Genomic DNA, 26,321 nt, shown 5'->3' with positions numbered 1-26,321 from the left:
ACATGAGTGAAATCATATCGTATTTGTCTTTCTTTGACTTATTTCACTTAGCATAATACACACTACCTCCATCCACATTGTTGCAAATGACAAAATTTCATTCTCTTTGATGGCTGAGTAATATTCCAGTGTGTGTGTGTGTGTGTGTGTGTGTGTGTGTGTGTGTGTATGTACATATATATATAACACACATATAATTTTATACACACACACACACACACATATATGTATACACACACATACATACCACATCTTTATCCATTCATCAGTCAGTGGACATTTGGGCTCTTTCCATAATTTGGCTATTGTTGATAAACACCAGGGTGCGTGTGCCTCTTTGAATCAGTATTTTTGTATCCTTTGGGTAAATACCTAGTAGTGCAACTGCTAGGTCATACGGTAGTTCTACTTTTAACTTTCTGAAGAAACTTCATAGTGTTTTCCAGGATGATTTCACCAGTTTGCATTCCCACCAACAGTGTAAGAGGGTTCCCCTTTCTCCACATCCTTGCCAACATCTGTTGTTTTCTGTGTGGCTAATTTTAGCCATTCTGATAGGTGTGAGGTGATAGCTCATTGTAGTTTTGACTTGTAGTTCCCTGATGATGAGTGATGTTGAGCATCTTTTCACGTGTCTATTAGCCATCTGTATGTCTTCTTTGGAAAAAATGTCTATTTATGTCTTCTGTCCATTTCTGAACTGATTATTTGTTTTTTGGGTGTTGAGTTTGATAAGTTCTTTATAGATTTTAGATACTAACCCTTCATCAGATATGTCATTTGCAAATATCTTCTCCCATTCTGAAGGTTGCTTTTTAATTTTGTTGATTGTTTCCTTCATTGTGCAGAAGCTTTTTATCTTGATGAAGTCCCATAGTTCATTTTTGCTTTTGTTTCCCTTGCCTCTGGAGACGCGTCTAGTAAGAAGTTGCTATAGCCCACGTCAAAGAGGTTGCTGTCTGTATTCTCCCGAGGATTTTGATGGTTTCCTGTCTCACATTGAGATCTTCATCCATTTTGAATTCACTTTTGTGTGTGGTGTGGGAAAGTGGTCCAATTTCATTCTTTTGCATGTCGCCGTCCAGTTTTCCCAGCACCATTTGTTGAAGAGACTGTCTTTTTCCCATTGCATATTCTTTCCTGCTTTGTCGAAGATTAGTTGACCATACAGTTGTGGGTCCATTTCTGGATTCTCTATTCTGTTCCATTGATCTATGTGTCTGTTTTTGTGCCATAACTTTGTAATATAGCTTGAAGTCTTGAATTATGATGCCTTCAGCTTTGCTTTCCTTTATCAAGATTATTTTAGCTGTTCAGATTTTGGGTTTTTTTTTTTTTTTGGTGGTTCCATACATATTTTAGGATTGTTTTTTCTAGCTCTGTGAAAAATGTTGGTGGTATTTTGATAGGAATTGCATTAAATGTGTAGATTGCTTTAGGTAATATAGACATTTTGACAATATTTGTTCTTCCCATCTATGAGCATGGAATGTTTTCCTATTTCTTTGTGTCATCTTCAATTTCTTTCCTAAGTGTTCTATAGTTTTCAGAGCACAGAATTTTTACCTTTTGGGTCAGGTTTATGTCTAGGTATCTTATGGTTTTGGGTGCAATTGTAAATGGGATCGACTCCTTGATTTCTTTTTCTGCTGCTCCCTTATTGGTGTCACAATTGCCTGAAGAGCTGGATAACAGAGTAAACAATAGGGCATACCTCTCTTGTGCTGATAGTGAGAGAGTAAATGGTACACCCCTCTAGACAACTGGTTGATGGTATAAAAGCTGAGAATACCCTGCTTTCTGACACAGCAATTCCATTCCTAGGTATGTATCTAACAAATATGTGTACATATGTTCACAAGGAGACATGTTCTAGAATATTTGTAGCAGCACTATTTATGGTGGCCTCAAACTGAGAACTACACAAATCCCCATCAAGGGTAGAAACCATAAATAAATTGTGGTATGCCTACATGATGGAATATTCCACAACAATGAGAATAAACAAACTATAGCTAGGCATAATAAATCAGATATATCTTATAAACATAATGTTGCATGAAAGAAGCTAGACACAAAAGACTGTAACTGTGTGATCTCATTTATATAAAGCAAGCAAAACCATTCGATGTTTTTGGAAGTCATAATAATCAAATGGAAGAATTATCAGCAACTGAAGGGAAAATAGGGAGAATCCTGGAGTAATTCTGTAAAACCAGAAATATTCTGTTTCTTGAGTTGATTACATAGGTTTGTTTAATTTCTGAAAATGCATCATACTATACACATAGTGTGTGTGTTTCTGTATATATGTTATGCATACACCTTCCATTAAAAATCTTTGAATACAAAGAAACATGCAAAGAAAAGAATATCCATAGTCCCACTAAGCCATTAACCCCAAATGACTATGGTTAATATTTTACATTATGCTCTTCTATTCATTATTTATGCATATCTGAATACGTGTATTATTTTTATTATAAAAACAGTATTGTACTATACTGTTGTAGAACCCACTTTTTCCGTGGCAGTATGCTACAACCATCTTCCCTTGTCAATACATAATGTCATTGCTAGAACATCTTCAATCTTGTGAATATAATTTACTTAACCAGTGCCCTATTGTTGGGCATGGTGGTTGTTTCTAGCTTGATCTTTTATGTGAATTGTTAAAACATGAATCATCATACTCATCTCTATTTTTTTTTCTAAGAATAGAATTGCTGGTGAAGAGGAATGTAATAGTGACCTCTTTTAAAGGCTTAGTACATGTTTTAAAATCATCTTCCAGAAAAAGTTGTACTGAAACTCTACTCCGATCAAATTTTATGGAAGGGCCCATTTCCCTTGCCAAGATTGGGGGTTATGAATCTTGTTCATATTTTCCATTTGACTGGGCCAAATAAATTATATCTTGATTTATTTTTGTAATTTTTATTACTGCAACAGTTGAACATTGTTTGCATATGTGTATCAGCCGTTTATATTTCTTCTTTCATGAATTGCATGTTCATGTACTTTATACATGTTTAGAATATCAACCCTTTGTCCATTCCAGATTTAAAGTATATTTCCCAGTCTGTTGTTTGCTTATTGATTTCTTCGTACCGTTTTGGAGGTACAAGCCAAATCTATCATGATTTTCCTATACAGAATTCATTTAGTTATATTTCTTAATTATTGCTTTATGTTTTATATTTAAAGTCCTCATCTGTCTGGAGGATGCCTTGGTAAATGGAGTAAGATAAGAATATAATCTTTTTGCTCATGGATCAGAAGAATAAACATTGTTAAAATGTCTATGCTACCCAGAGCAATCTATACCTTCAATGCTATCCCGATCAAAATTCCAGTGACATTTTTCAAAGTGCTGGAACAAACAATCCTAAAATTTGTATGGAATCAGAAAAGACTCTGAATCGCCAAGGAAATGTTGAAAAAGAAAAACAAAGCTGGAGGCATCACGTTGCCCGATTTCAAGCTATATTACAAAGCTGTGATCAAGACAGCATGATACTGGCACAAAAACAGACATATAGACCAATGGGACAGAATAGAGAACCCAGATATGGACCCTCAACTCTATGGCCAAATAATCTTTGACAAAGCAGGAAAAAACATGCAATGGAAAAAAGACAGTCTCTTCAATAAATGGTGCTGGGAAAATTGGACAGCCATATGCAGAAGAATGAAACTCGACCACTCTCTAACACCATTCACAAAGATAAACTCAAAGTGGATGAAAGACCTCAATGTGAGATAGGAATCCATCAAAATCTTAGAGGAGAACATAGGCAGTAACCTCTTTGACATCGCCCACAGCAACTTCTTTCAAGATACATCTCCAAAAGCTAGTGAAACAAAAGCGAAAATGAACTTTTGGGACTTCATCAAGATAAAAAGCTTTTGCACAGCAAAGGAAACAGTCAACAAAACAAAGAGGCAACCCACAGAATGGGAGAAGATATTTGCAAATGACACTACAGATAAAGGGCTGGTATCCAAGATCTATAAAGAACTTCTCAAACTCAACACCCAAAAATAATCAAGTCAAAAAGTCAAAAAGTGGGCAGAAGATATGAAAAGGCACTTCTCTGAAGAAGACATACAAATGGCTAACAGACACATGAAAAAATGTTCATCATCATTAGCCATCAGGGAAATTCAAATCAAAACCACATTGAGATACCACCTTACACCAGTTAGAATGGCAAGAATGGACAGGTAAAGAAGCAACAAGTGTTGGAGAGGTTGTGGAGAAAGGGGACCCCTCTTACACTGTTGGTGGGAATGCAAGTTGGTACAGCCACTTTGGAAAATAGTGTGGAGGTTCCTCAAAAATTTAAAAATAGAGCTACCCTGTGACCCAGCAATTGCACTCCTGGGTATTTACCCCAAAGACACAGATGTAGTGAAAAGAAGGGCCATATGCACCCCAATGTTCATAGCAGCATTGTCTGCAACAGCCAAACTGTGGAAAGAGACGAGATGCCCTTCAACAGATGAATGGATAAAGAAGATGTGGTCCATATATACAACGGAATATTACTCAGCCATCAGAAAGGATGAATACCCAACTTTTACATCAATATGGATGGGACTGGAGGAGATGATGCTAAGTGAAATAAGTCAAGTGGAGAAAGTCAATGATCATATGGTTTCACTTATCTGTGGAACATGAGGAATAGCATGGAGGACATTAGGAGAAGGAAGAGAAAAATGAAGGGAAATCAGAGGGAGAATTGAACCATGAGAGACTACAGACTCTGAGAAAGAAACTGAGGGTTCTAGAGGGGAGGGGGGCGGGGGGATGGGTTAGCCTGGTGATAGGTATTAAGGAGGGCACGTACTGCATGGAGCACAGGGTGTTATACGAAAACAATGGATCGTGGATCACCACATCAAAAACTAATGATGTATTGTATGGTGACATAACGTAATAAAATTTTAAAAAAGAATATAATTTTTTGCTTTCTAATAAGTAACCATTTCTCTTCATTTATTGAATAATCTTTTCTAAGGCTGGCATATTATAGGAAACATTTGCTTTTTTTTCAAGGACTAAGGAGAGAAATTTTAGGTTAAGATCTTAGCAAACCCTAAAATTCAAAGAAGGTCTCTCTGAATATTCAATATTTTATTCAACACACTTGAAACACAATTTTGCTTATCAGCATTCCAAGTTGCTTACAAACTCCTTAGTCCATTTAGTCTTTATCTGTGGAGGATGTTAACTATTTATCGTCCGATATATACATCAAAATATGTTTCAACTGATTTCTCTCTTCCCTCTTGAGGAATAGTGAACTTGGCAACTTTCGTTGAATCTGAGTACAGATAAATTTGAACATGCCAAAGCAAATAAAGGAAGTGCTATTGTTTATTTCCTTCACAAATAGAAAGCCAGCCATGTACCAGGTTTTGTGATGGACAGTGGGGATCCAGTGGGAAAGAAAGCACATTTCATCCTGCCTTTCCTGAGTTTACCCTCTAGATGGGCATACTGATACTTTGTCTTTCTATGCTTAGCTATTATTTATTGTGTGAGATAGCTATATGGAATTCATGTATATATATATATATAAATGTATATATACACATTTGATATATATGAAGTACTTACAACGAAGTATAAAAACTGCTTTAAATTCATAACCAACTACCACATAGTATAATATGTTGACCATCAAGTATTTATCAGGCTTCCAAATCTATTTGAGCACAGTTCTAAAAAGTCATTATTATGCACAGCTTTCTTATTTGTTGCTTATGAATCATACTCACCAGCTCTTTGTCCAAATCAATCGATAGAAGCACTGGTCTAGGCTCAGCTTCTTTATTGTTAGGTTGCTGATGGAAAAGAAGGAAATGGAGGAAGAGGAGGAAGAGAGGAGAGAAAAGGAAAAGAAAAGGGAACCTCCCAAGCTGGGTAAACATAAAAGCGGATTTATTAACTCAGGAAGATGAAAATTCATCATGGTCTGACTCAAGTACTCAGATAATACCAGGAATCTATCTCTGTAACTTTTAGCTCTGTTTTCTTCACCCTCGGCTTTTCCTTCAGACAAGACCTTACCATGTGTAAGCAGAGGTGGATGTCAGCTGCTCCAGGGTTTCAGCCTTCTACTTTAGCCAATTCCCTGGGAAATAAGAGCACCTCTTTCCCACTAGCTCTGCCAAATGACCTGTGTGTGATTCTCGTTGCCCAGCAGAGGTCCCGTGTGCATTCCTGAACCAGTCACTATGGCTAGAGAAGAAAGGAATGTTCTCGCTTTCCGGGTCTGTGTCAAGTGCCCACACCATGACCTGAGAGTGGAAGTGATACACTGATACAGTTTTGTTACTAGTTGGAGGATGTTTGCAGGCAAAGCAGATAGCCTAGAAAATACCAAATAGTTGACTTGGTCAATCTTGCTTCCCTATGCCCCAACGGTAGAGTACTATCTCTAGTAAAAGTAAGGAGAGCTTTTCTATAAAGGAACTTTTGAGAGTGGCTTCTTTTCAGCACTTTCTTCCAAAGAGGAGAGACAAGCTTCTACTTCCTCCATAGCTACTAACATTGGAAAACTTATAACATTGTTTCCTTGCATTTTGTTTTGCCATATGCCATTGACTGTCACATTTCACAAGTTAAGAAACACGTTATTTCTTTATTTTGTCAATCTTTGGTATTCTCTGGAGAGAAATTATATATCTGTGTTTCAGTGGAATAGATTTAATCTGTTTGTCTTGTTGTCTCTAGACTCAACTAACTTCTTGTCTTTCACAGTCAAAGGTTTTTCTTTTTTTCCTGACTTGATGATCAGATGAATCTGTTCCAGATTCTGGAAAATACAGATTTCTATGCATACTATGCCAAGGGCTGGAAAACACAGATTTCTAAGTATATCACATTAAAGACTTTCCAGTGTAGAAGGAAGTTGCCCTAGAAATTTTATCTCTTGCTCCAATTTTGTTTGAAAGTTGCCCTGTCAAGATAATTATTCAACAACTCCAAAGGAGCCCTTGACCTTGTACTTTGGACTTTTCCATCATTCTAATGATACTTTGCCTGCAAATCTGTTGTTGTCTTCTATATATTAAACATCCACCTTCTTATAATCCAGGATACATTGCAGATGTGTACATTGTATATCTGGGGTTGGGGTTTGAGGAAAATCCTTAAAATGCTGGTTTTCCCAAGTAGTTTGCCTGATTCTATGGGTTGCCTTCTAGTCGATAATAAGGATCAGTTGGGCCATCCGAGTTATGTTATAGAAGAGGAAAGCAGTGGACCAGCTGGATGCTTTACTGAATGTGCCCCTGGTATGTTTTTATGAAGACATTTGTTTCCTATCACTTAAAATGTAAGGAAAGTTAGATGCTGTCCTTTAGGCTTATTTAAGTTATTCTTATCTTTAGGCTGCCTTATTATTTATTTGTGGGTTATACCCGATATATTGCAAATTCTTCTCAGCCAACTATGTATAAACATCATGTAATAGCTATATTACTTAGCATGTAAATTTCCCATAACTAATAATTAAGTATATTGAAGGCTTTGCTAGCTGTCTTCAAGTTATCTGGCTTCATTTGCCCTTTTTCCAAAGCTTTATTCCCCAATGCACATTCCATGTAGCACTAGTTCTGGAGGATGCTAATGAGTGTTACCAAAAAGGGGTTGAAGTTCCTTGTTCCAATATATTTGGAAAAAGCCAGGTGAAGCCAAATTAAGCCTTTATGATATCAAATGTATTGTTATTCTCCAGATGACTACATATGTTTTCCATACTTAGGGGAAGGTGAGACAAGTCAGAAAATCCCTGGGACTAATGGCTGATGGAATACAACTTGGGAGGTACCTTTCTGGAGCGATAGAGCCAATGTCAAAGTTCCCTTGATTGCATCCTTACATTCTGATCACTCTTCCTTCTGGAAGGGCTGTAAGCTGTCCCTCCAGGATTCCTCAAAAGGCATCAAGTAGGACATCAGTGGAGCAAAAAATCAAGTCTCATGATTCATTATCTTATAATTCACCAGGAACTTGTCTCTATTTGGATACCACTAAGTTCCCCTGGACTTGCTCTAAAAGTATGAAATGATGAAGTTGTAGTCTGATAGGTAAGAATTTATGGAAACTTTAAACCTCACTATCTGTATAATTCAATCTAAATTAGTATATTGGAGCATCCTGATGAAATCCAGTTCTACTTTGTCTCATCTATGAGATAAGACATGGCCCACTGGGGGAAACCGATCCCTTGTGAGATCTGCCACAGATATTTTGGTACCAGTCTCTCTCATATTGTGGTGAAGTGTGCTTAGAATACTGTCATAGAGTGAATTCTTAACTCAGTAAGTTCTTATTGAGAATAATTTCTTATATTCTCTGAATTGAGAAAGGTATTGGGAAAAAGACAAAAATATATTGACAGGATTCCTGTCCCCAAGTGGAAGGTAAGACTAACACAAATGAATGCTTGGCATGCAGTATAAGATAGTATATTGTTAGAACCAAACTAAATGTAGAGTAGACTCTTAACATCCAAAAAGGATTAGTCCAGAGACCTATTCGAATCCCCCAATATGTACAACTTTGTCATAAAATGCATGGGATGAGAACAACAACACTTAGTGAATGCTGGTTAGAAGGTCCAGCTCACTCACCAGGAAACTTTGGATGTTTGGGGACAACCAACAAGTGGTTGAACCAGAAGGTTCAGTCTGTGAATGCCAGAAGTCTACTGCAAACATGTTAATACATATCTTATGCATAATAAATGTGAATAGCTTAGAAGAGGATAATGGTCATTTTGGGGTAGAAGTGTCTGGCTTAAATCATGAGAAATGGAAGTCAGAACATACTCTGAAATATTAGTAGAATAGGAAATCAGAACAAGGGTAATCCAGGAGAGGATCGAAGGGAAATGAGGTAGGTCTGAACTCCGTCGTAGGCCAGCAGTGCTCACTGAGAAAGCACTTGCAATAAGTATCACAGGTAAACCATATCCTCTCCGGTTGGAGCCTCTCCTCTGGCCTCAGGCCAATTATAGTGTTCTCCTCCATTACAGTTCATCAACCAGTGTCTGCATCCCATCTTCCAGTCCATATTCTGCCCTGAGGTCCAATTCCCCACATAGTTGTGCAGATTACACACTATACAAGGATTTCCTATCTACAGGAGCACAATTCGCCTAGTTGATAGCCCAAATTGGTAAAATGATAATGACACCTTTTCTGCAGATGGCACTAAAGTATCCACCCAAAATCAGTGAATTAGAGTCATTTTCTGACCCATGGAAATAATGTGTCTTAAAGGAAGAGGTGTCATTTTCTAATTTACACAAAGGTACTCTATGGGCAAGGGACAGTCTTTGTTATGTTGAGTGGTTGGAATCGTGGACACTTGTGGGAGAGCTAGTAGCTGAGACTCTGGGCTCATCAAAAAACATGAGGAAAATGGAGAGCAGCCCTTTGCCTTTAAGTATTGGTTGAAAGTATTTCTCAACGTTAGTGTTGTTCCCCCCAAAAGCCTGGAAAATCAAGCATCCTGTGTAATCATCTGTGCCTAAATTGCTGTTCTCATATCGTAGATGAACAAGTATGGTCTATTACCTTATCTATTAATAGTTTCGTGCTTTACAAGTCGTATCCAAATGTGCATTTCTCCTTTTAAATTCAGTACAACTTTGGCATTCTTCTGTTCTTTGCTGAGATGATATGAAACCTTGTAGTGAGAGTGGGTACTAAAACTCAACAGCGTTTTGCTGCTTGTACACCTTTAAATGAGCTATTGCTTGTCAGCCCACCCTATGCCAGCCAGCTATGTCCAACATGAGCACCTGTGTATTTGAGGACTGCTGAACAAGGTTCCAGGTCCACTTTCCAAAAGCAGATTCAGTAAGTGACCAATCTGACAAGTTATCAAGTGACCAAATATCCTCAAACAAATACCTTAAACCAGATCTGGAAGAGTCAGCCAGCCATTTGCCACAGGCATTCAGCAGAGACCAGCCAAAGTTTAGTAGAGCCTACGTCCTGTTCTTTGGGGCCTCTGAATTTTCAGAATGAAAACTCCTTCTATATTCTATGTTAGTGGCAGTTGGCATTTTGTGAGTCCAGGTCGACATAAGTGATAAAGCGAGGGTCTCTTCTAAAGCTTTTTCTGAGTCCGGTCTACTGTGTTTTCATCATCTCTTAATTCATTGATTTCTTAAATTGGCTTGATTGTGTATCTTGTGTGGAATTCAAATTTCAAATGTCTCAACCATTCAGACACAAAGGATATATATGCCTTTTATTTTTTTTTTTAAGATTTTATTTATTCACTTGACAGAGAGAGATACAGCGAGAGAGGGAACACAAGCAGGGGGAGTGGGAGAGGGAGAAGCAGGCTTCCCGCGGAGCAGGGAGCCCCATGCGGGGCTCGATCCCAGGACCCTGGGATCATGACCTGAGCCGAAGGCAGACACCCAACAACTGAGCCACCCAGGCGCCCCTATATATGCCTTTTAAATGTTCCATACTAATTTGCATCCTTTTTTATTTTTCTGGGCTTAATTTGTTTTCCAAATGGTGGCTTTGTATGCATGTTAATTTTCACCAATCTATGACAACTTTCCTAATTGCTGAAACTAAAACTTGGAAAAAAACAAATCCTCGAAGGCTGTGGAAATCATCTTGTGCAATTTGAATTCTGTAAACTTTATAATTTGACAAATTGGTTGTTCAGAATTGCTCATTTGGCAAATTGGTCTGCTTCCCATGAAGCAACTGTCCGGAGAGCTTTCTGGCACCTTGATCCCAACACACACGTGTCCTAGGGCCCCATATGAAAATGAGGCCCCTGCCGGGAGGAGGCGAAAGGGCAAGGTCAGGCTGGGCCACTTCTGCGGCTGCAGCCTGGGTCACTTTCCGTGCTATCACTGTGGCTCCCCACGAATGTGCCCAGCCTCCCTGCACAGGTCTGCTTTCTTTGCTCTGCTTCCCTTGGGTCTCGCCTGGCACCAGCTATAGCTCCGGCCCTGCCTGGTTCTCAAAGTTTGAGGGACCTGTGCAGCTCATCAGAACTCCTTTATTTCATGTCGATGAGCTGATTCGTCCTGCTTGAGGGTGATTCCTCTTGTGTCCACTGAAGTTCTTTTTTTATTGCTGGGTGTCCAAGGGCTGGGTTTTCTTTTGACTCTTGTTTCTTGTCTACGTGGGAGTCCGGCTGTAACAAAGTAATAAAGGAGCACTAGGAAGCTTGTCTATACCAGCTAAAGAATTCATGTGCAATAAAGCCCCTGATTTCTGCTAGTGTTGGACCCGTGTTCACTAATCTTGAATTCTGGCTCTTCTGTAGTCACCATAACCATATAAGGATCATTGTTTTCCCAAGGCATAAAGAGACAACATGTAATTTCCTGTAAACTTAGGTCAAATAATTGTATCTCTGATAGTCCAGAATTTATGAGGCTTCAAAGTCCTTCTTATTTCCCTCAATTTTGAGTGTACCATAAAAGTATGGAAATTGTTAAGGGAGAGTTTTAACTCATAAGATATTGGATGATAGAGGTTTGTAACATGCCAGTTTTCCTAAAGGTATCCAATTCTTTTAAAATCCCTGGTCTATTTTGTCTGGGGAGAAGGGTGGTTAGTAGGCAGGACTGGGGTAGAAAAGAAGATATTCTGATTTCTCACCAGAACATAAACATGACTACATTTCCAGGGCCTTCTCTTTGCCTTATTGGGTCATATTCTTAGGGGAGGTTACCCCTCCTAATAAACTTGGAGCTACTCCTATCTTCTGAAAGGGAAAAATGCAGCCATGTTTCTGGAGGAAGAGCTCAAGTCAAAGGAAATGCCTCAGACCCTCTCAAAGAAGCCCACACTGGGTAGGTTAACAATTAGTTCCCGGTTTACTTGGCCATGAGTTAATTGCCTTTTCCAGAAACTGAACTTGCCCAACCATTGCCGGAAGGCCTAAGACCCTCTCCCTCCGGCCAGTGGGTGCATTTCCAGCGAAGATCAGAGCGCCTGCGACCTCCAATTGCCAATGTAGGCTGCCTTGCTGGCAGGGATGGCTCGGAGGAAGATGGGGGTGTGATTAGCTCTAAATGAAGTTCTAAACCACTGGTACATGAAATGAAACTATTTTTTCTCTCTCTCTTTCTTCTTCCCCTTTCTTTAACCTGAGCTGCTGATGTAAGTGGCTCTAATTTACTTTCCCCGAGAAAACAAAGCAAAATAAAAGGCGGAATGGCAAAAAAGATCCCTTTGCGAAGTGTAGCGCCTCTGCTCCTGATAAAAGGGAGTCATTTGCAGCTTTCATGGTGTCAGTATTAATTTCCTAGCAGTCAAAGCCACCGCTAATTTATTTACGGAACGATCTCCCTGCCCAGGAGCCGGGGCTGGGGAAGCGGCGGTTTCTAGCCTCCAGCTTTGTTTGTTGACAGGCTGATTTCCCACAAGGCCATTTCCACCTGTGTTTCTGTTGTTTTTAGTGCATGTCTCCCTTTCTTCTCCCCCGCCGCCGCCTCCCGGATGGCTGCTGAAGGCCCTTCTCATCTCCGGTCTCTCTCATCCACTTCCTCCCTCCAGCCCCAAGGACTCCTTGCAGGGCTTTGCAGTCACTCCGCACTTACCCGGAGCCTCTGCTGGCGAAGTCCCAGGGGGCATTGCATTTCTTTCTTTCCTTTTCCCTCTTTTTTGTTTCAAGGACAAGATTCAAAAGAGCCTGCTACACACGGGTTGTAGGGTGCACCTTCAGATGTGCCTTCAAATAGGGGCTGAGCGATTTGAATATTTGTGCTCCTGGAAACCAGCCTGTGAAATTGTCCCCCAAAGCCCATTAAATTCTGCAAAATCGCTCCTCTTTGAGGGCTTCATTATGGAGTCCAATTTGGGGCCCTGGCACCTCCCTGCCAAAGCACTCATCTCTGAAGATGCTTACAATTGAAATTATAGAACAGCTGATTTGGCCTTAGCTCCTTGCATATCAAAGGGTGTGAGGGCGGGAGGGACGCCTCCAGGGGAGCCTGGAGATGCTTGCTGCATGCCAGAGCCAGACAGGTAATGTATTGAGAGGTTTAAAGCACATTTCTCCTGCAGGCACATGTACCTGCCTCTCTGCCATCTTATAGCTCGTCTGCAGGGCAGCAAGAGAAAGAGGAAGGCATGTGTCCAAGTTAGCGGTGGTGCCGCATAGGCACAGAGGGGGAAAGAGGCTTTAGAGACCCATTTTCCAGATTGTATGTTGCTATGTTGTTAAAAAAAAAAAAATACAGAGACCAGGAAAGACATCAACTCAGCTATATAGAACCCATACCCACTGTTGCCACCTTGGACCTAGGAGGCACTCACTGATTAAGAAATGTCAGAGGTAGAATTTTGCCCAGAAGACGTGCCTTGCCCTTTACCCCTGGCCTCTGCAAAGTATGTACAAATAGTTTTGTGCCTCTTCGTTTGCAAATGCTGTTTCTCTGGATTTAGAGTATTTTATTACTTTCTTTGTGTTTGAAGGCGCTGTGTGTAAAATATCCATTTATTTGTGAGAGGAGGGAGACCAGAAGGAAAAGCACAAAGCTTTGTCCATTTGGAACCATGCAATTATGTTGTGGAGTACTCTGGAAAATTATAAGGAACTGGAGGCCTAGCAAAGGGAATTTTGTTCTCTTCGGTGGCTGAGCAGAAGAGCATGTGAATAAGAGTAGCGCTTTCCACCCCATGGTAATTATGCAGTCCAAATGAAAAAAGTTTCACATTGCTAACAGAATCTGTCTGCCTCCCCGGCTCCCCTCAAACTCCGGCAGCTTCTTTATTCAGAACATTTTGCCCCATGTCTTAGAGATTTGTTTGCTTTCCAGGGATGTGGGACTCCCGACGTCTAGAGGTTCAGTCATTTCTGAGTTCTCATTGCTGAGTTCTCTGTGACCAAAAACTCTCTTATTTATTTTGAAGGCAGAAACAATGTCATTTCATTGCCTGCATGCATAACTCCCGGATGCCCGAAACAATTTTGCTCAAACTTCCTGCCAACTCACTTTTGGGCTGAGCCTAAACAGGGAAAGTTTGGGCCCCAAAGGACAATTGTTCAGAGAAGTTGGGAGCAGGTAGAGGCAAAGCCGAGTGATGAAACTCATCTGACAATTGTCATCTGCCCTCTTTGAATCTCCGGGGCTCATTCCTCCTGGTCTCCTGGGGATGCCTTGCTTCCCTCTCCTCTCGATAATGTTAGCCGTTCTGCTCCCTTCCCCTCGTCTGCCTGTCCTCTGGGATGAAGCAAACGCTTTAAGCCTGTAAGCTGTATAAATTTTCTCCAAAATCAACTTGAAACTCAGTTGAAATTTGATGGCGGGCTGGCCGACGGCGCCCCAGCTTCTGAGGGTGCTCAGGCCGCAACTGGATGGGGGGGCCTGGGGGCTCCCAAGTCAGGGGCCTGGAGCTTCTTAATGTAGATTGGTCTGGAGACTGTGCCCCCATGAACCCGCAGGGCTGGGGGAGGAGGCCAGTGTTTCCCTTCCTGCCCAGTGGACGATGGCATTCAGAGTGGGGGTTTAGTAGCCAAGCCTCACGATGGAAATAACCTCAGGCCCCCTGTGGAAATGGCAGCGCAGAGGCAGCTTGAAGTCCTACTCTCGGGGGTGCAAGAAATGCAAATTGCCCTTCTCCTAAACTGAGTTTTGCTTTCAAATCCCATTCCACTGTTGAGGCAGAAACCGAATCTCCATGGAGTTGGGGCTTCCTCGGTCTCTCCTGCCCGAGGGGGAGTTTCAGATCTGGGCCGTCAGTGGGGTTCCCAGACCTTTGGGAGGTCGGCTCTCTGATCTTGTCAGCATCTTTTCTGAGCTGCTGTGGCCTGGGCGCCCTCGGTTGCAGTGCTGGCTGATTGCTGCTGAGGCGTGCTTATTTCTGGCTCATCCGTCAGCCCTGGCATCCCCGTGGCTGCTCCATGCCACCTGAGGGCAGAGGGCTGTTCTGTGACCAGGTTTCCCACTGCGCAGAACTCCCAGGGAGGCTGGCCAGCCCCGTCTGCCTCGTTCCACACTGGCCATTCCCTTCCAGGGGCCTTGGGACACCCCCGATGAAGCAGAGGACAGAGCCCTCCTCCAGGACCCCCACACTTCTGCCTCATCAGGAACCCCCCACCTCCCCCCTTCCCCAAGTCCAGAAGAACTCTCAGGTCTCCAGGGGGAGCCGAATTCTCAGAAGACTCCTTGGACTATGCATGAGACCTTTCCCAAACATTTTGTGAATGACTACCACCTTTGTTTACCTGAGGGCTTGTGGAACACAAAAGCCTGAGAGAAACATTTGTTTCTTTGTGTCCTGTCACAACCATTTTATGAATTTGTGACCTGGACCAATGTGGAGAATGATATGCAGCAGGGGTCGTCCGAAAGAAAAAGAAACATGTATGGCTACTGTTAAACCAACGCTCCTCACTTGTTCTGTGTTCGTATTAGACGGCCGGTTTAACTAAGCTGCCCTTTGCTTCGAGACTGTTTGGCTCATTTTCCATCAGGAGTCAATGACAACAGTGTACATAGTTAATGGTGACTAGGATCTTCTTACTAAACAGTTCTTTTCAAGTCCTTTAGGTCACTCACATGGCCACTTATAATCTGTGAATTATCCCTGTGATTAAAAACATGAGCTTCGGAATCAGACCCAGTGCGGCCCTTACCTACCAGCTCAGTGGCCTTGGAGGAGTCACCAGCTGGTCAGAGCCTCGAGAAGTCTCTGGCAAGCTTTGGGGGAGCTCTGCCTTACTTTTTGAACTCCACAGCAGCCCATTCCAGCATCTCTGCTTTAGAGGGAAGCCTCTGTAAACCCCTGCTAGTCATTAGCCCGGAGCAGCAAGTCCTGGGGAAAGTTACAGCTCTTGATCCACTTGGGCAAGTGCTGGGCCTCAGTTTCTCTATGCAAAATAGAAATTATAACCCCTGTTCTTCTCTGTTCCCAGGGTAGGATCTTTTTCTATGCCTCCCCAAATACTTCCTAACACTTACGTGGTACCAGGCACCATAACATGTGCTGAAGAAGCGATAGTGAGCAGTGTAGACGTAGCTTCTGCCCTTGTATTACCTACATTCATATGGGAGGTACGATAAGAAAATAGAAAATAAGCAGAGTTTGTGTTTGGTACTAGAACAAAGAAACACAGGACTTTGGGGTAGGGCATGACTGGATTGGGAAAGGGTTGGGATGTGTGAGATTCAAATTGTGCATTTGGGAAAGTGACATGTGAGCCAAGACCTAAAGGATAAGAAGGTACGAGACATGCAAAGAAAAGAAATCCTTGTAGGTGGAGGAAAGAGCAAGTGCCAAGGTCCTGTTGTGGGCAAGAGCCTGGCTTATCTCTGGGACGGAGCGGGCCAACGGGAGGGGGCGCAAGATGGGCTTGGAGAGAGAAGCAAGGCCTTTGTGGCCTTGAGAAGAGGATGGTGTCTCATTCTAAGCGGTGGGAAGCTATTGAAAGGTTTTCAGATCTGATTTGTGACTTAGGGAGACCACACTTGCTGCTAATGGGGAGCAGGATATGAAGAGATGCAGAAACGCAGTCGGGGGGAGGGGGGGGCATCACCTCGTGCCTGCAGAGCTGCACGCATTTCTGAACTTTCTGACTTCTCCAGGACAGCTCAGCTCATCAGAAGAGACGAGTGCAGAGAGGAATTGTCTTGGATTTGTCTGTTTGCTAATTAATTTCTCCTGATCCTTGAAGAGAATTCTGTCCATATATTACTGGGTGGATCATTAAATTGACTTCAAAAGTTAGAAATTATGTGGACTTTCTGAAAAGGACATGCTTTACTACTTCTTGGATATTATTTTACAAGAACCTTCCAATAAGAAGAAGGCATTTGCCTTTTTATTCAACTCTTCAGCTTTAAAAATCCCCTTGACTGGGGATGCCTGGGTGGGTCAGTCATTTAAGCATCTGCCTTCAGCTCAGGTCATGATCTCAGGGTCCCGGGATCGAGCCCCACATCGGGCTCCCTGCTCAGCAGAAAGCCTGCTTCTCCTACACTCCCTGCTTGTTCTCTCTCTTTCTTTGTCAAATAAATAAATAAAATCTTAAAAAAAAAAATTCCCTTGAGAAATCTTTGTTTCCATTGCCCCAGCCACTAGGGGAGCACAGAAAGGGAATGAGAACAACAGCTCTTACAGTAGGGGTGGAGATGGGGACTCTAGTGCTGGCGCTGCCCTTGTTCTGTGACATTAGGCACAATGCTGCCCCTGTCTGAGTCTCTTCTCATCTTGTAAGTGGCAGCACTAGAAAAATAATCTCTAAGGTCATCCCTTCTGCTCCTACCGGCTTGTGATTCTTTGGCCTTTAATCAGAGCAGAGATCAAGAGGTTGATCATTAGCTACTGATTTTTCTGAGATAGACTGGTAGGAAATAGCTTAGTGGTCTCTTACTATGTTTTTTTGGTCCCTTTTCCTGAAACCCTGAACAGGTCAAGAACCTCCTTTGTTTTTTTGTTTTGTTTTGTTTTTTTATTTTATTTTATTATGTTATGTTAGTCACCATACATTACATCATTAGTTTTTGATATAATGTTCCATGATTCATTGTTTGTGTATAACACCCAGTGCTCCATTCAGTAGGTGCCCGCTTTAATACCCAACACCGGGCTAACACATCCCCCCACCCCCCTCCCCTCTAGAACCCTCAGTTTGTTTCTCAGAGTCCATGGTCTCTCCTGGGAGAACCTCCTTTGGAAGCAGGGAATTTTCAGTCCCTTCCTTCCCACCCCCTAATCCACCGCTGAAGGTGTTCTGGGGCAATGACATGGGCCGCCGCAGCTGCTGCGGGCCATGTGTGAACTGCCCCTCGGAAGGCGGGCTTGTCACTGTGCCGGCTGGCCCCACCCCCACCCCCCGTGCTGCTGGGACTGCACCAGCTGGTTTCTTCATTCTTCGGGACCCCTCCTGGATAGCGTGATCAATGGTATGAGTTCTCTGGCTGTTCCCACTGCCCACAAATCAAGCTCTTAATAGCCCAATAAAATCATGAGATTCGGGATAAAAAAGTGATTGCATTGCTTGGATGCTAATGAGGCACATATATCTGAGACAACTGACTAAAGTCTATGGAAAGAAGGTCTCGGAACAACATGCAAGGTGGCTAATTTACAAAGATGTGGAGCATTCCAGATAAGAGAATGTCACGCACCTTTACTTCAAAGAGATGTGTTTTAAAATAGCCTGCTTTTCCTTACATATTTTCCCGTGAAATATTGGCACACTGAAGGAGTCAGTACGGGCAAGCTGGCTGAGTTGTCCCATCAGGGTCCTTCTGTCTGCCAGGTGATAGCCGACGAACGTACCAAGGTGGCAAGCCAAGGGCCTCCACTATGTTCCTAGAATGTGTTGTGCATTCGATAATAAATAACTCCTAAGTTGTGTGATTACATAATGATAGCCACATTCATTCACCTGTCTATCAAAGGAGCCATATTTGAGTTTGAGCGCCTATCCCCTGGGCCCATGAAGCATTAGCCTGGAGTCTTTAAAATTCCCAGCAACCCTGGGCTAAGTGCACTGGGGTGGAATGTAGTCCCCTTTGCTTAGTAATCCATTAGCTAATGGGTGTGAGTCCGTCAGTTTTCTATTTATTCCTTAAACCATTAAGGTTCACCTGCTGTGCGTGAGACTACACTTGACAAAGAAGAGTGATAGTTGAAATAAAATAAATATCAAGCCTTACGAGATCTGATGGGTATTGTTTAAAATATAACAGGCTTCATGGAAAGGTAAAGGTGAACCAACTATTACAAGTTGACACATGGCATCCTGGGCACAATGAAGCAAACAGAACTCTGTTATGTTCCAGTCCACAGGCGCTCACTAGTGGAAAGAGAGTTATTTGAGAACTGTCTTCTGAGGGCTCCCCAGTATTTGTCAGCAATGTCTACCTGAGTCTCTCGGAAGCAGCTCGATAAATTTCTCAGTCAACCATTTAATGGTTTCCTTTTACTCCTTAAATATAAATAATATCTCAAATGAATCTAAGCTTGTGAGAATGAAAGTATCTTTGAGAGAGAAAGGAACTTTAAGTCAAAGCACGTCTCTTCATTATTGCTATGAGCCAAGAACAGTTCTAAGCACTCAGATATGGCAGTAAATAAAAATATTCACAAAGAAATATGTAAATGAGATAACTCCAGAAAGAGAAAAGGGCTATGAAGAAATTAGGGGCACCCGCGTGGCTCAGTCGGCTAAGTGTCCAACTCTTGGTGTCAGCTCAGGTCATGATCTCAGGGTCATGAGATCCAGCCCTGAGTTGGACTCTGCACTGAGTGTGGAACCTGCTTGGGATTCTCTCTCTTCCTCTCCCTCTGCCCTCCTGCCCCTCTCTCTCCCTCCCTCCCTCTCTAAAATAAAAAAATAGTGAGTGGTGGTGGTGTCAGGGAAGATGACTAAAAGGATCTGCCTTCATTGTGTATTCAAGGTCAATTAGGTTCATATGGTCCAAGTTCTATCCAAGAACAGGAGTTGCTATGTCAGCCATTGCCACAGTAATGCTGCCAGACCCAAGTCATCCTGAGCAAGCCACTTGGCCTCCACTCACATCATATCCATTAACACCCAGCTGGTCGAAGCACGTCACATGGCCAGCCCAACACCAATGGGTTGGGAAACTTTACTCCATCCTCATTCTGCCTCCTTGAAGTAGATTCTTGGAGGATTGTTTTCTACAACTTCTGGCTCTGCTTTCTGGGGAACTTTTCTTTTTACTCTTTAGTCATTTCTAAAAGGGCAAGGCAAGGATTTCTCCCTTTCAGTAACTAGGCAACATTCTCAGTCTGCTTCTTGCCTAGAGAAATTTCAGTAAGTCAGATGTCTTTTTAAATCTCTAACAGCCACAATCTCTTCTAGTCCAGCATGGCTGCATGATTGCCAATACAACTGTCTCAAAAACTGAGTGGGTTGGTTATGTATTTAATTCCAGTAAATTCCATGCACTGAAGCCATACTTGTAATTCTTTTCAAAAATGCCATTCTCTCTAGAGTTAATTGTGGTTCTTAATTTGGGCACCTCACACTTCTGTGTGATCTTTCTAGGAGCGCTTTGTGCAGCTAAAAGGATCTACTTAATCTTTTCAGAGGTCTTAACAAAGCTTGTGATGGCCACACTCTTGAGTTAGACGATGCTCCTGGACTTTATCTTAATGGCCATGTTCTTGGTCTTTTCCTTCAGGCTTTATTTTACTTTGAGGATATTTTACTGGATGGAGTACAGAGATGAAAAACAGTATCATTTTCTACACAGCATATCCCCAGTTTTCTGAGTTCTCTGTATTTCTCTCAGTTGTGTTTGCAAACCAGACCATTCTTTTCTGAGCGCATCTCTTTTGTGTGGCACCTTATCAAATGTGGCTACCTACAGCCGATTCAGGCTTTTACCATTCCATATCTGTATCTCCTTGTGCACACCCTGAGTTCAAGAAGTGCATATCTGCCTTTCTAGATTACCGTAGGAACTACTTTAATTGCATGTTTTACTCAGTGTTTCACCATTGCGTAACATAGGTCATGATTCTCCTGATCTCCTATTGTTTCCTAAACACCTACCACTGAGTTTGAAAATATTTTTTTCAGATTTTTCTTACAATTGTACCCTCTTCTAGGTTTCTATTTCTGGGTCAGTCGGCTATTGCTACAATTAATACTGCATAACAAATTGCCCCAAAGCTCACGGGCTTACAGCCACCACAAGTATTAATTCTCTTGCTTGCAGATTCGCAGGTAGCAACTGTGAGGGACAGATGATATTGTCAGGGTGGCTGGTGACGCTGCTTCAGGCTGAGGGGCAGGGTAGTTCAGCTTTAGTCAGTGCGGACTGGTGGACACTTCGGACCCAGGCTGGAGCTTCCACAGCTTCCTGGAGGACCTCTTTCTAATAGTGGATCTCGGGAGTGTGAGAACCACGGGAAACATCACAGTCACATCTATGGCCTCTGCCTTTCTCATGTCAGCTTGTGTTCCATGGACCACAGTAAGCTACATGGCCCTGCTCAACATCAGCACGATGAGGAGGTATATAAGACCCTGCCAATTTTCTCATGGGGCTCTTCTGAACATGTAATCAAATGCTTGTTTATTAATTTTCTTTTGTTTTTATGCTGAATTATTGTCCAGCGCCTCTTATACAGAGTTCTGAGGATAGTGACTGACACATACTAGCCACTTAGATTTTTTTTAAAGATTTTATTTATTTATTTATTTATGAGAGACGGGGGGGGCGGGGCAGAGGGAGAAGCAGGCTCCCAAGGAGCAGGGAGCCCGATGCGGGACTCAATCCCAGGACCCTGGGATCATGACCTGAGCCGAAGGCAGACGCTCAACCATCTGAGCCACCGAGGTGCCCTAGCCACTTAGATTTTTGAGTGAGTGAGTAAAGAAGGGATAAGTGATTTCAAGAGTTTTCTTGTTCTGACTGCAAATAAGCACCTAAGAGTCCATTCTGTAACTTTGTTAACCATATCAAAATTTCACCTAATCACATTTCACCTAAACAAGTAGCAGTTCAATTTTCTTAAATATGAAGGAGCATAACAGGATCCCCCAACAAGCAATGATTTATGGACGCCAACATAGAAGAAATATTTCTCTACTCTTTTCCTTGTGTGCCTATGTTACCCACAGTACACCTTTATCCTCTCCCATCTGGAGCAGCGGTGCCAAACCCTTACCCTGCAGATTTCTTGCCAGAGTTTGCTTCCTTAGACATGGGGCGATATTCAGAATAATTGTTCTTCTTTCCCGTGTGGAGCTCACTGGTACCTTTCCTGGTACTAAAGTATAACGAGGAGAAATGATTTGGGGGATAGCTCTTGTTTTGATCATGCTTAGGACAAACATCAGTCACACATCATCTTTTGGTTTGATATGGGAGCTGTTGGAAACATTTTCTTTTGTTAAAGGAGGAATCCTTTCTTTGAGGGTGACCCTGTGGATGCCAGGGATACTATATAGTGAGCTTGTGAGAAGTGAGAAAGACTTGCAAGAATTTTATTTTTTTTAAGACAAGGATGTCCATCATAATGTTGCATATAATATCAAGAAATAAGAACCTAATGTCTATAATTTTGAGATCAGTTAAAGGTAGTATGATATATCCATGTATGTATATCTCTATCAACACACATATACATGCACACCCCAGAATCACAATTGCTAATACTGACAGACTAGTTAATATGTGCCAGGCACTGAATAATAACTCATTATGTGGCTTATTTTATTAACATCATCTTGTTAGATATCTTTTAAGATAAATACTCCTATTTTTACTTCTTTTTAATGGATGAGAAACTGAGGATTAGAGAATGTGAGTGATTCTTTTGAAGTCATTTTCAGTATATACTGGTTATTGGGTTAATACATTCCATAGATCTACCGACTGTTAAGTTCATATATGTCTTAAACAAATGGCCTTCAGGGTCCAGTGGGGACCTCTGTCCTCATACAAAGTTGGTGAGCAATTTCATTTTTAATTGAGGATAACTCAATTAAAATATTACATGATCACTGAGAATTTAACAAACAAATTTCTATAAAGTTACTAGAATATCACGTCCTATAAAAGTAGGTCCCCAACAAGGGAATGCCAACTGCCATTAATACTATGTCCCTGTTAATTTTTATCCTCTCTTCTAGGTTCACCTTAAATGTAATTAAGCAAATTGGCATCTTCCTGGACATGAGGGTGAGTCATAATATTCTGTGCTTGTGGGAAAATTTGGGCCTTTTTCAGTTGAACACTTTGGGCTGTGTGTGTTTCTAGGGCATCAGGGGTGGGGTAGGAATATTAATCTTGGAATCATAAAGGGCAATCTTGGGGATCTCTAATCTTTCATCTGGTAGCAGCTGCTGGATTGAAGAGAAGCCGACCATGTCCCTAGAAGTCCATGCAAGAAACTCATAGGGCAGGCAGCAGTCAGGGCAAAGGGGAGAGGTCTATCTGGAGGTCGCTCAGATAGAGCGACCTTTGATGGCTGTGCTTGAAGAGCGACCAGGGAACCAAGCACTGAGGAGGAGTGTTGCATAGACAGAGATGAAGGAAACAATGTTGGAACATAAAAAAGGAAATGACAGAAGGAAGAGAGAAACTGAGAAGGAGGAGCATTCTGAGGGGAAGAATTGAATGCATTAGTCCTCCGCTCCGTGGTGGTCTGTCACCTCCATTTAGAATGCCCTCTCCACTCCCTCCCAGCTCTCCCTTGCTAACTCCTGCCCCATCAGAACTGCTCTCAAGCATGAGAAGGCTGCATCTTACTGTATGTGCTCCTGGCTTTCTATTCTTGCTCCCCAGAATATATCAGGTCGAACACTCACAAGGAAGTATTTATGGACTCTCCCCTCCCACAGCCTGCCAAAGGGAATTATATCTGGCTAGCCCAATATCTACCCTTTTCCCAGCTTCACTGAAGAGGAAAGATTTTCTTGCAGGGGAAAAAGACTTCATTGAAAACAATGCAATGAGACAGATGGGGAAAGAGAGGAGGAAAAAAGAAAAACCATGCAAACTCAGAAGAGGTTTTTTGTCATATGGATTGAGGAAACCGGTAGAGGAGTAAGGAAAAGGATAGTAGAGGTAAGAGAATTTTAGTAGGTGTTACCGTGGACTTTACATTTAGATGATTTTTTTTAATGGCTTTTAAAGGATTTAAATTAAAAAAAAAATCCATGTGGAATTTAAGAAACAAAACAGAGGATCATAGAGAAAGAAGGGGAAAATTAAATAAGATGATATCAGAGAGGGAGACAAACCATAAGAGACTCTTAACTCTAGGGAACAAACTGAGGGTTGTGGGCGGGGGGCGGGGGGGTCACTGGGTGATGGGCATTGAGGAGGGCACGTGATGTGATGCGCACTGGGAGTTACATGCAACTGATGAATCACTGAACACTACATCTAAAACTAATGATGTACTATATGTTGGCTAGTTGAATTTAAGTAAAGTAAGTTTAAAAAAATCCAATTTCTTTCTACCTAAATTTGGGTGTTGAAGTAGCTCTGAATGTGTGCAGAGATAGAGCCAAATGCTCTCTCAGATATATTAGGGTTACAGTAACATTTATCACAATGTGAAATTATATGTATATGTGATTGATCCATAGTAATGGAAGAAGGAAATGTGTCTATGGAAGACACAGTCATGCCCCAACCCTTTGCAGAGCCCCTGACAGAAAGAGGGCCCTCAGTAAGAATATCTTGACTAAACAAATGTGTTAGAGAAAGCCAAGGCTACTGCCTGGGTCTAATTCCCTTCCCCTTGCATTCCCTTCATTTAATGGCCGCTACTGTCCTTGCCAGAATCCCACCCAGATCTGTGCTATTGAGCAAATGAACTTCAATGGGACTCCCTCCTTTTTGTTGACATTTTGTCAACTCCTTTCTGGAGTACTAGATTCTCCTTAGAGCCTAATTCCCTGTGCAGGGTATTTCCTGCAGAAAGCCGACCTCAGGCCTCGGGTTCATTCCAGGGTTTGGAACTTTCATTCTTAATATAGAATGTGGAAATTCTACAACCAGTGGGAAAAAAGTATGCCAAGTAGATAAAAATCGGTCCCACTGCAGCGTAACTCTCCAGAGAGAAGAGATAAAACTGCTTGATGCTTAAGTTAAAAAAAAAAAAAAGTAACAAAATATTTCCAGTTCCGGAAACTGAATTTCATTCCTAATATAAATATAGAAGCCTCTGGAGAAGATCATACTTGGGAGAGGGAAGGAAAGCAGAGGGAACAGGAGAAAGGGATTTCACGACGCAACCCTGCAGCCTCATAGCCAAGAAACCACCTGAAACAACCATGTCTTTAATAGTAGTTGCCCTGGTCAGAAAACTGATTTTGACTTCTTCCTCTCCCTCAATTCCCACGTTGCATCAGTTGCCAAGCCCTGGTGGTTCTCTCTCCCTAAGTCCTTCTCTATTTTTTTTAAATGATTGAGTATACTTGACATGTAACGTTGTGTAAGTTTAAATTTCACAATGTGCAATGGGTTGGTTTACTACATTTATCTATTGCAATATGATTACTACTAGCATGTTAGCTAACACCTCCATTGTGTCTCATAATTACCCTTTCATTTTGTGATGAGAACAAATAAAATCTACTCTCTTAGCAACTTTGAAGCATATGATACGTGATTGTTGACAATGCTAAATACTTCTGACTCTATCTATCTTCTTCCTTGCACCCCCCTAGGCCAAGCTATTCATTTGTTTACCCGGACCATTGCACTGGCCTGATAGGTCTTGTCCATTTCCCTGCTGCCTTTCTTCAATTCTTTCTCTATGTGGCAACGAAAATACTACTTCTAAAATATACGCTTGATCCCTTGTTTACAGTGTCTACGACCCCACATTCCTCACAGTTACAGTAAACGTCTGTTGTCATGTGGATAACAAGAGAATAGAGATGAAGAAGGACAGACAATAGACTCGGAGGACTCCCGTGAGGGGACTTGTTATACAAGGGGAGAGGAAAGACGGCAGATTGAAACCACCGTGAGGTCCAATAGTTTTTTTCTTTCCTTTAAAATGTGATCATATTGTAGGTTGCTAAGAAAGTACTACTGAGGAAGGAGAAATTGATAACTTTGGAGAGAGAGTGTAATAATGCCAGAAGCCACATTCTTGAGAATGTGAGTGATGGAAAGGGCAAGCATAGCCCTGAGCATGGTGTGTTGGCAAGACTTTACTTCTCTGGAAGTCTACCTAAAACTGAATTCACTCATGAGGGTCTTTCGGCAAGGCAAAAGGAGATTGAAAAAAAAAATGATGTATATACATTTTTACATTGAATGTGGCCACTGTAGAGTATAGGGATTTTTTTCACAATTACTTATTCCATTTTCCCATATTCCCATTCCTTTCCATTGACCTTAGGTACTTTTTTCTCATATAGCCAGCTCCAAAGGCATTGACCATGGCCTTCCATGCCCTGCTTTCCCTTATCTGCTTGGAGAGTTCCTATTCACACCACTCAGGCATTCCCGCTTTGCAGTGTTCCTTGATCTCCATGGAGAGGGCAGATCACTCTGACCCTCAAATCAGGCTGTGTAAACATCTCCTTTAGTAACTTGTCTTTTGGCCAGAAGCCCCAAACTGACATTCTAGAGGCTCATGGATTTTGTTTGCCTAATGCAGTGTTTTTAAAACACTATTTTTGGATTAGAGGACAACATTTACAAAAATGAAAATTTTACACTCACACACAAAAATCCAATAATATATATAGCATTCTTGAAAAATGAAAGACGGGCATCACTGGGCCCAAATTCCCACATGGGAACAACTGCCTAGAACAAACGAGGTGCGCCCTTGTCTGTTTTCACCCCAGC

The 26,321-nt window shown here is 41.9% G+C and overlaps 1 long non-coding RNA gene across 1 annotated transcript in view; it reads left to right on the top strand.

Annotated features, from left to right (window-relative positions):
• Nucleotides 1-25,422, top strand: part of LOC113929963 — a 405,324-nt gene extending 379,902 nt beyond the window's left edge. The window contains exons 4-5 of the long non-coding RNA XR_003522371.1: nucleotides 22,634-22,682; nucleotides 25,327-25,422. This is a non-coding gene — a long non-coding RNA (uncharacterized LOC113929963). The remainder of the gene's footprint in view (nucleotides 1-22,633; nucleotides 22,683-25,326) is intronic.
• Nucleotides 25,423-26,321: the final 899 nt, after the last annotated feature.

This window comes from Zalophus californianus, chromosome 5 (assembly GCF_009762305.2).
Source record: "Zalophus californianus isolate mZalCal1 chromosome 5, mZalCal1.pri.v2, whole genome shotgun sequence".
Classification (NCBI taxonomy): Eukaryota; Metazoa; Chordata; class Mammalia; order Carnivora; family Otariidae; genus Zalophus; species Zalophus californianus.
Note: the sequence above shows the minus strand (reverse complement) of the source record. Positions and strands in the feature narration are given on the sequence as shown.